Here is a 10,717-nt window from a genome sequence, read left to right as displayed (position 1 = left end):
GTAGGACTGTAATCTTGGTGGAATGAAAGAAGGCACATGTCTGACCATACATGCTTGTGTTGGTCCTCCTCCTGGTGAATTTCCTCCCAGAAGCAGAGGAAGTCACCCCAACAGTCTCAGGCTGCAACAGTCCAGCTGGCCTCTCCTTTTACACCACCCCACAGATCCCCAGAACTCTGCCACTTTTTAGAATGAAAATAGGAAGAGGTTTAAGTTTTAAAACAGGCCTGCCTGGTATTTGCAAAGAGGTGATTTACTGACAAAGCCCCCACACCTTTTCATCTCTCCCTCTGTCCCACGCTGTTAACAGTCTTCCCCTGGAAGAACCAACCGCCCCAGGAAGCCCAGAGCAGAAGGAGCTCTTGAGAACGGGAATAACTAACCAGAGTGTCATCAGAGCACCTTTTCTGGGGCCAGGGTAATGAGAATTATTCAAATGCAATCATAAAAATGAGGCCAGCCAGGCAGGAATGGGGTGGAGGTAGGAGAGGAGTGGGGGTAGGGGGGAGGATTTCTTGCCACTTTTAAGTTTCATAATTTCTGGGGAGTGCTCTCAGGGTCCACAGAAGAAAATTTCCCCGCATCTCCACCCCCTTGAACTCAAGATGTCTGGAAGCCCCGCCTCCGTTGTCTGCCGAGGGGGACTTAGCCTGGGTCGGGGTAGTGTTCCCCAATTCCTGGGCGGGGGTGGGGGGTCGGCTGCGTTCTTCCTTCGGAGGCCACCTCTCACTCTGAGGTTTTCTCCCCAGCAGCCGGAGCCGGCTTAGACGTCTTAGACAAGCCTCCAGCAGAGGGAGACACTCCGGCGGCTGCTCCGACTTGGAAGCGGCCGGGGCCGGGAGTGGGTGGGGGTGATGGGGGGGTGGGGAGAAAGGGGGAGTGGGGAGAGGGGAGGTGTGTGGAGGGGGGGGTGCTCCGGGGGGCGGGTCCCTGTGCCGCTGACGTCCCGAGCAGTGCTGGGAAGTATAGGCTGTGTTGTCACGCCGGTGTCAGTCTGATGAAGATTGGCATCAGGTAAGCTGTCATTCATTTCCATGTCAGAGACGCTTTTGCAGGCGGCGGCGGCGCGGCGGCGGCGGGTGCTGCTGCTGCGGGCGGCTGCCTCAGAGCGCGTGTGTTTTATTCCAGTCCCCAAGCCAGAGTATTATTCATTGCGACAGGGCAAGGAGGAGAGAGGGAGAGAGGGAGGCAGCAGGGAGGAGAGAGAGGGAGGCAGCAGGGAGGAGGGAAGCAGGGAGCAGCGAGGGACGGCGGGAGCGTGCAGAGGAGCTGGGGAAGCGCCGGGAGAGCGCGGAGCGAAGCAGCGCGAGCGGCGTTGAGGCCCGGGAAGGAGGCGGCCCGCCCGCGCCTGGGCCCGGCCAGCGCGCGCAGCCCCGCCGCCCCGCCGCCTCGCCCCGCTCGGGCCCGTGGCGGGGCGTGCATTGTCCACGGGTGCGAGGAGCGGGGCTGCGGACTCGGACCGCCGCGGGCCCAAGACACCGTAGCGGGCGGGCGGGAAGCTGCGCGCCGGGTGCGCCGGGGACCCGAGTAGGGACTCCCGCGCGGGCCGGCGGAGCCCCGGTGCCGGCAGCTCCGGGCTGGGCGCTCCGCGGGCGAGGCTGAGATCGGCGGGCCGGCTCAAGGTTCGCTTTCTTTCTCCCAGCTTCGGGCGCCCTTTGGGCCGGCGCTTGCTTGGCGCCAGCAGCTTGGAGCTGCCTTCGAGCGGCTGGAAGCCGGAGCAGCCCCAGACTCGGGCCGGGTGGCTGGAGTCTGGGAGCCGCGGCCGCGTCCTGCCCGGCCTGGGGAGCCGGGACGAGTGAGGATTTGCAGGCGGATCCATGGGGACAGCGGAGCACGAGCTGTGGATCAGGGAAGCTGGGATCGCAGGGGCCAGGCTCGGGGACCCTAACGCGGGAGGAGCCGTAATTTGTAGCGTTACTAGCTTTCCGAGGATTGTTGAGAGTCTTTGGCGAGGTGTGGGGAGGCGTAGGGGCCCTCGGCGAGGTTCGGGAATAGGGAGCCCTCCTGGCTCAAGAACTAGGGCACGAGTTCGTAACGGTGGGGGGTGGGGGGTCGGAAAGCGCTCAGAGAGAGAGCCGAGGGGTATGGGGCAGGGTCCCGAGTCTGCCTCGCAAAGTTTGCATTTCTTTTCGGGTGAGGCGCGCGGGGCTCTCCCGACTCCAGACCCAGAGGAAGAAACGAGCCACGCCGGCCGCCTTTTCCTGGGTCTCTCAGGGGAGAACCCGAGGTTCCGGCGCGGTGGGGAGGAGAGGGGTTAGGACTGGGAGTAGGGAGAGGGTGGGTGGTAGTTGTGCATCAGCCCTGAATTAGGGCTGGGCTTCGGGGCGAGGCTAGAGTTCGGGTTTTTAGGATCCAAGCTGTTTTCAGAAGCCGGATCGAAGGGCCGCCGATCGAATCTGCACCCTGGTCAAAGCAGGGAGACGGAAGGCTGGAGTTAGGGGCCTGGGCTTACATCTGAGGCTGGAATCGGAGGAACTGGTGGCGTCTTTTAGGATTTAGCTACGGGTTCACGGCTTTTCTTGTCGGGGGGTGGGGGTGGGGAGTTGAAACTATTGGAATTTGGGGAGGGTCGCGCCCGGGAGTCCCCACGCTCAGTGGGTTGAAAAACGATTAGATAGGTAGACGATGAAAGTAGTTGATGGGAGCCATGGCCGGCGAGCCCCACATTCCCGCCGCTTATCCCCGAAAGAGGATCTGGAGGAGAGGACTTGAGGCGCGCAGGACCGGGTCCTTGGAGAAAGATTACGGGAAGCGGACAAATCGAAGGGGTGTTCTGGGCGAAGCGGCACGGTAGCCTCGCAGGGCCGGGGATGGATAGGAACCCTGGCGGCTCGGTGGGCTCCGGAAGCCACTTGGGCTCTGCGGGTGCAGCGCGGCGGGGTGGGTGCGGTGGCCCGCAGGGGCCGCGGCCTGCGCTGGAGGCGCTAGCAGCGAGGCCTCGCTCCAGGCCCGGGGAGTCCGGGCTGCGGCGGAGGGCAGGGCAGGCTCGAACTCAAGGGCCCGGACCGGAGCCGCCAGCTGTTGACCCGCAGGTTCTGTCTGCACTTCCCCCCAGCCTCGCCCGGAAGCCCACACGCCGGGCCGCCCGTGTGACTATCCGCTTGAGAAAGGGGGAGAACTTGGGGTCCTCTGCCCTTACCCCTTTGCCCCAGGACTCCTCCAGCGTGTTGAAATGTTTTCCAACTAGTGGAAACCGAAAGCTTCGCATTTGAAGCAGATTTAGACTATCTCCTCCTCCCCAAATTTGAGAAAATGATGGTGTCCAAACACAAGCTCTATTACGCAGAGTCCTGGTCCCTAGCCCGCCCGCGTGCCTTGCATTCTGGCCTTCCTGAGGCTTCAGGACCTTGGTGGGGGGAAGGTAGGGAGGGTCTCCTGTCTCTGATCGCCCACTCAAGCTGCACCCAGCTTGGCTCTGGCCTAGCTTGGGGGGGCCGGGGAGGGGAAAAAGAAGTCCCGACTAGGGACGGAGATTACCCCTTGGGCCACTAGAGAAGCAGAGTTGGGGAGTGAACAGGAGGAATATTTGAAATTTCTCCTTTGCTATCTCAAACCCACTGTCCCAGCACTCTGCACCCCCCGCGCCCCTCGCCGGGGCAGCCGGAAGGCGCTTCCGGGACGCAGAAGGCGCGCGACCCACGAGTGGCCGCGGCGGCCCCGGGGCGCGGCGGCCGCCCGACAGCAGAGCTCTGAGGCAGTTGTTTTGCAGGCTTGGAATTCAGGCGCCCTCTCTCCCACCGAGAGCCAGAGGGCGGGAGGGAGCCGTGACCCCACGGAGACTCCCCGGTCACCGCCTCCCCCTTTGTGAGCGCGAAAAGCATGAAAGCCGAGAGAAAGGGATGCTGTTGAGAATAAGGGGCAGGGGGTTACCGGAGGGAGATGGGCCCGGCCACCGCTCACAGTAAAATGCCTCGTGCAAATTGCACTGAAGTGTACCCAACTTGAGACTGGCTGTTTTATGATCCTTTCTGCGAGTTTACAGCTCTCTGCTTTTAAGTCCATAGATTGCTTTAGGTTAATGAAAGTGCTGCTTTCAAAAAGGGCTTTTATTGTGCAGCCCTGGCAAGTCCAGCACCTCCCCTTTACTTTTCCAAACTGGGCCTGTTTAGAAAGAGGGAGCCTCCTGGAGTTTTCACATGGATGGAGCTTGGGGGGAGGACACCGTATGACAATGAGGATTAATAAAAATCAATGTCCAAGTCATTCGGAAAGAGGAGTTCACTTCTTTTCCAGGCCAGCGCCATCTGTACATTCCTGTCTTGCCTTTTGGACTTGCACTGAGTCTGACTTCAAATGTGGCGGGGTGCCTCCCCCTGACACCTCCCTCTCCGCATTGCTTTATGTAGGCCTGACCCGGTTCAATTAAACTCAAACTGGATTTCAGGATTTCAACTGGCTGCCCATTCATACTGCAACTAAAATATTTACTCGGGACTGGGGGAGGGGCTTTGCCTGGCATTTGAGGAGATAGATGTGTTAAAATGTCAGGGAGAAAGGCTGGGAACCTTGAGAAGATGCATGGAAGGCTGTTTTCCAGGGCTTTTCCTCTTTTCTCAATCTATTTGGCACAAAAGGTGAGATGACAAGGTTTTTGACTAGGTCCTAACACAGAAACTACAGTGGGGCTGGCCTGCGGCTTTGACCGCATGTCATAACCATTTAAACTGTGGTTAGTTGTTCAAAGCCCAAAGCTTCTCCAAGCTGGGTTTCATTAACTCTACACCAGTTGCCTGGAAGTTCGGTAGCAATAAATTGTATAAACACATTTGAAGTAAGTTAGTGATGAAATAAGGAGAATTACTGTCTTGTGAGTGGAGAATCCTGAATTCATGGTGTTCTAGCTTAACTGGAAACATACCTCCTCTTCCTTGGCCTTGATGTTTATGGGTGTACCAGAATGTGTGTTAAATTTCTTTCTGCTATGTCCATCTTCAACCTGGGGCTGTAACTCATTAGGGACCAAGACATGCCTAGAAAGCAAAAAAGCTGGGTTTTAAAGGGCTCTCTATTAGCCTGGTTTAGAAACCAAACCAAACCCATCAACCTGACTTCCTTACCCTGGGTGAATGCAACGTGCAACAGAAACAGCAGCAGAGCAGACCAAATTAGATTTTTAAATGTTAGCAGCTTAATAATACTGTGTTGTTAGCAATTGAATTTGTTTTTATTAAAGAAACAACCTATAAAATTTATAGGCTTCCAACATGTTGCAAGATTTCCTTGCTATTTATTTAGCCTCCTCCCCTCTCTTCTGAAATTCTATCTCCAATTTCAAACTTTTTGTTCCCGATTTATTTAATTCGGAGCACATTTTCTAAATTAGTTCAAGGAAGGTGAGAAATGCAGTTATAAGTTTTTCTTTTTCCTGTGCCATGCGGCACCAGGACAGAGATGCTGTAAGATATATATATAAATGTGTGATGCAATTGCCCGAGGTGCCGGCATGTGAAGCAGAGTGTCTGGATCAAACAAAATGCAGATCAGTGTAGGGAGAGGATGAAAATGATGCCACGGAGGAAGTTACGTGGGGAATGAAATCATCATGAGCCACCGTTAGCCTTGATTCTAGCCAACACACCATGCTTTGTATGACACTTCAGATGAGATCTGTGACTTACTGAAGATTGAATTAGGCTGAAAAGCCGAATTTTGGAGGAGGAGCTGCACTGGCTGGGCTCTGTCCAGGCTGCATGGCCAGGCTTGTTGCGATGAGGATCTGCTAATTTAATTAAATCTAACACCTGGTGGGACTTCCCTGGTGGCTCAGTGGAAAAGAACCTGTCTGCCAATGCAGGAGACGGGGGTTTGATCCCTGGGTCTGGAAGATCCCCTGGAAGAGGAAATGGCAACCCACTTCAGTATTCTTGCCTGGAAAATTCCATGGACAGAGGAGCCTGGCGGACTACAGTCCATGGGGTCGCAAGAGAGTTGGTCACAACTGTGCGACTGAACAGCACCAACAATACCTTGTGGGAAAGGGAGGAAGGAGATGATAGAGGCTGGCAGGTCAGTGTGCCGGGTGGTGTTTAGGCTGAAGTTTGGGGACCTGGCAGTTTTATACCCTGTGACTGTCTGGCTTCATGACTAAAGTGGGTCAGCTAGCTAAGCTTCCAGATCTTGGTTTCTTCATCTGCAAAGTGGAATGTCTCACACGAATTCCTCATTAGGCCCTGAGAATGACTGCTGCCTAATCCCGTACTCTAAATAATAAAGGAAATTGGAGGGAGGAGACTTCTGAGAAGTAAAGTTGCTTTCTTCATTGTGTTTTCTTGCCCTGCTGGGCCCCAGAGCCCGTCCCCACAACTCTCAGGAGTTCTTAGACTTGGGTGAAGGGACTGAACTCCTGCCTTTCTTATATCCTAGAATTTGAAATCCCTGCTGTGATTCCAAAATCCACCTGGACTTTTCCCGGAAAGGCAATTAACCCCGAACTGGGGGAACCAGGGTACTTATTCCCAACAGTGCCACCTGGAGTAGCTTTCACCCATCAGATGAACACAGAATCTGACTGATCAGAAATGTTGCTTTTTTTCTTTATGTCATTGGGATGAAGAGGCCAGAGCCTGGGCTGGTGTGTGACATCTGGTTGGGCTGGGGTTGGGGGTGGGAGTGTGGGGGTGGGGAGCGGGGTGGGTGCTGGTCTGGAGCTAACCGCAGCTTGAACCTCGCTCAGCAGCCTCCACGCTGGCAGATCAAAGCAGATTCTGGGCCAGAAAGCCTGAGAAGTTACACCCGGCCCTTATACAAAAGTGCATATGCACTTGGAACCTCCTTCCGTTCCGGCGCCTGATTTTTCAAAGCTAGCCAGTGATACTGGAGACAGGCTACAGTGGAATGCTTTGCCTTTAATTCTCCCTCATCCGGGGGTGAGGGGAGACTTCTTGGGGCGATTTTTTCCTCCACATATCCTTCTCCAGCGGTCACAGGCAGCATCTTAGTTTCCAGTCTGATGGGGGAAGAGTTGGGACACACCGAAAGAGGGTGGAGGGAGATGGAAGCCACTCCTTCTACCAGAGCTCCACATTTCCTCGGTCCAGATCCCCCAGGAGGGAGGAAGAACCAGGCCCCCGGGCAGCTGGGGAAGAGCTTGCTGCCAGAGTGTTGTCTTGAGGGAGATCTGCTGTTTGGCTTGGATGTCTCACCCCTTGGCCCTGCCCGCCTGGGTTTCTAATTACAAGAAGAACGGTTCTGCTAAGACCTATCTCACTAAAAACACATCCTAGTGTGTAATAAGAAACCCTAAACCAGGCAGGATATTTTAAAACTGAAGCAATGAAGATTAGATTAAGTTCTCCACCAAACAGCTCCGCTCTCATATTATTTTTGGCTGGAATGTGGAGAAAAGCCGCTAGCCCTAGGGCCCAGGGCAGACTCCAGAGGGATCGGATGGGGCTGGGGAGGGTGGCGTAACTGTTACTTTCTCCGTTCAGTAGGAACGTGGCCAGTTTCAGTACAGCTCAGGCCAGGCAGCGGGGTGCCTGGTGCGGGGAGGAGGGAGCCTGAGGACAGGGAGGAGACCCTACCCAAAGGGGCCAGAGAGTGGCCCTGAGTCAGCAGGTCACAGGGCACTGAGAACCTTTTAACTCCCTCACATCATCCAGTCTTTTGTGTTCAGCTTATGCTCCTACCCGCCCCCCACCGCCCCCCACCGCCCCCCACTGCCCCATCCCATGCCTAGTTAACCCAGCCATCTGCCACATGGCCTTTGCAGGATCCTTAGTTTGTACAGACTTTCCTGACTCAGAAGGTAAAGAATCTGCCTGCAATGCAGGAGACCTGGGTTTGATCACTGGATGGGGAAGATCCCCCAGAGAAGGGCATGGCAACCCACTCTAGTATTCTTGCCTGGAGAATTCCATGGACAGAGGAGCCTGGCGGGCTACAGTCCATGGGGTCCCAAAGAGTGGAACGTGACTTTCACTTTCACTTCAGTTTATTGGTTATTTTTCTGGGTGGAGAGAGGAACAAGCAGTTGTCCAGGCTTTCTGGAAATAGAGTAACCAGTAATGCGGCATAAGAAGCCCTTACTCTGTCCTGCTCAGGATGGGCAGCAGGGGGTCCATTCAATCCTTTGTTCCTTCGTTTAGCAAATACAAAGAGTGTCTCCTCTGTGCCTGGCACGGTCCACGGCACTGAGGACGCAGCAGCAAAAACAAATGGAACGAACACATGTAACCATCAGGTCCCTGCCTTTGAGTAGTTTGCCGCAACAAGTTCAGAGTATGGGTTAGCATTAGAAAAAACCACGTCAAAAGTCTAACTCTACTAGTTACTAATCGGGTGAATTTAGACAATTTGCGATGGGCTTACCCAGGTGGCACTAGTGGTAAAGAACCTGCCTGGCAATGCGGGAGACATAAGAGGGTTGGATCCCTGGGTCGGGAAGATCCCCTGGAGGAGGGCATGGCAACCCCCTCCAGTATTCTTTCCTGGAGAATCCCATGGACAGAGGAGCCTGGAGAGCTATAGTTCATAGGGTTGCAAAGAGTTGGACACAACTGAAGTGACTTAGCATGCACATGCAGACAAGTTGCTTAACATCTCTGATTCAGTTTCCCCATCTGTAAAGAAGGAAATAGAACGACATAGCTCATAGGACTGTGGAGGGAGGGTCTGTAAAGTGCGAGCACAGTGTCTGCCCCCCAGGATGGGCTCAGTTGGGTTTTTTGTCCAGCTTGTGGCTTATCCAGCCTTCCCTTTCCCTTGACTTTCCTTCCCCAGGACATGGCCTGGGCCTCCCACAGGTCACTGGCACAGCAACAAGTGTTGAAAAAACAGCTGTGTGCTCCCGTCTGCACACAGACTTCAGCAGGGGCTGTGGTAGAAATGGGGACACAGAGCATGTCCCCAGGGACTGTGCAGTTCCAGGAATGACAAAGTTGACCCACAAAGGACTGAGAGATGCGTGTGCATGCACTGAAGCAAAAAGAAAAAAAAAAAAAGGTAGAAATCAATTGTTAACAACAGAGGCAAGAGGAAGATGGGAGGCTGCCAAGTGATGGGGGCTGAGTGGAGGTGAGCTCTCAGTTGGTCTGGAGCTGGAGGGGCGAAACGTGCGACTGTCCAGGTCAAGGTGCTCCAGTACTGTCCTGGTGATGGCTGGCGGTGGGGACACAGCCTGTACTAGGTTGGAAAGTCCAGCCTCCTCTGACCATGGCCAGGGGGCCAGAAGAGGCCACCACTGCCTCAGGAGAGCCTCCCAGGCCTCCCTGTTGGGGAATAGGCTGCTTTCATGCCTTGAACTTTCAATGCATAGAACTTAGGCTTATGATTTAGTGCAGGGGGCCAACCAGCTAATTTCACTCCTGGCTGTGATTGACTCTCTTACCTAACATCCCCACACTCCCTAAGCCAGGCTAGTCTCACACCCGGCCCTCTCGGGGGCCATGAAGCTGCTGATGCCAGAGCAGCTGGGATGTGGAGAGCAAGGATTTTGCTCCAGACTGGCCACTGGCTTGCTGTTGACCTACAACACATGACTGACCTTTGGATGTCAGTTTCTTTGGCCATCTAACCAGGAGCTGGAACTTGCTCTCAGAGGCCCCCTTCAGCCCAGAGCTCTGTGATTCTGTGTTTCCTTCCACTGACTTGGTTCACACAGAGATGGTCATCGGAACCACTACTGAAACACCAAACCAGCAAGTAACATGATGCATAGCGGCCAAGGCACGGAGTGTGAGGGCTTGGCCCTGGGGTGTCCTTCTGTTGGAGGGTCTCCCAAGGCCATGGGGAGTTGGCTTTGACTTGATCAATGGCCTTCCCAGGGTGAATGGGCAAGTCTAGCCATAAGTGCGGGCTTCCCAGGTGGTGCAGTGGTAAAGAACCCACCGGCCAGTGCAGGAGACACAAGAGACATGGGTTCGATCCTAGGTTGGGAAGATCCCCTGAGGGAAAAAATAGCAACCCACTCCAGTATTCTTGCCTGGAAAATCCCATGGACAGAGGAGCCTGGCGGGTTACAGTCCATGGGTCGCAAGAGTTGGGCATGACTGAGCAGCTGAACACATAACACACACAAAACGGTAGGGACGGCTTATGAGGTTGCATTTTGTCTGAAGACTCACCTGCCTCTTTTTAAAAAGCGCCATTTGCTTCTTTTGTTGAGATGGGTGGTGTTGGGGAAAGGGTCACTGGCCTTGGAGTCATTCTGAGTTCTGACCCTGGATCTACTACATCTAAGCTGTGTGTCCTTTGGCACATCACTGAACCTCCCTGAACCTCAGTTTTCTTAGCTAGATAGGCAGGATAGTAATAATATGGAGCACACAGGAGTGTTGTGTGAAGAAGGGAATGGCAACCCAGTCCAGCATTCTTGCCTGGAAAATCCCATGGACAGAGGAGCCTGGAGGGCTGCAGGCTTTGGGGTCGCAAAGAGTCAGACAGGATTGAGTGACTAACACAACAGCAACAAGAGGAGTGTTGTGACTATTCTAGAAGAACGTATCCGTAAGCGTTCTCAGTGAATATTAGTTTTGGGTTTTTTTTTTTCCCAATGAACGAATTTTCTCATGCACTCTTTTGTTTGAGCCTCGCAACTTTGTGACGCTGTCTCACTTTACGAGGGAGAAGAACCGGGAGAAGAACCGGGGCTCAGAGAGTGGCTGAAGTGACAGGCCCAGGAAGGGACAGCAGATGCCTCCATCTGTCCAGGGGGACGCACGGTAATTAGGGTGGCCTGCGTCCACCCATGATGACGCCTTCCGGAGACAGAACAAGC

At 54.6% G+C, this 10,717-nt stretch overlaps 1 protein-coding gene across 9 annotated transcripts in view; it reads left to right on the top strand.

Moving 5' to 3' along the window:
* Positions 1-893: 893 nt before the first annotated feature.
* Positions 894-10,717, top strand: part of PKNOX2 (PBX/knotted 1 homeobox 2) — a 288,631-nt gene continuing 278,807 nt past the window's right edge. For 4 of the 9 annotated variants that reach the window (XM_081535125.1, XM_081535123.1, XM_081535121.1 and 1 more), the window contains exon 1: positions 913-1,014. The gene's annotated coding sequence lies outside the window, so the exon portion shown is untranslated. Of the gene's footprint in view, positions 1,015-10,717 lie in introns of all 9 variants that reach the window. The other 5 variants (XM_081535115.1, XM_081535120.1, XM_081535113.1 and 2 more) reach the window with 4 other exon arrangements.

The sequence above is a fragment of the Giraffa tippelskirchi genome, chromosome 10 (genome assembly GCF_054371585.1).
Source record: "Giraffa tippelskirchi isolate mGirTip1 chromosome 10, T2T-mGirTip1v1.2.pri, whole genome shotgun sequence".
In the NCBI taxonomy this organism is placed as follows: domain Eukaryota; kingdom Metazoa; phylum Chordata; class Mammalia; order Artiodactyla; family Giraffidae; genus Giraffa; species Giraffa tippelskirchi.
Note: the sequence above shows the minus strand (reverse complement) of the source record. Positions and strands in the feature narration are given on the sequence as shown.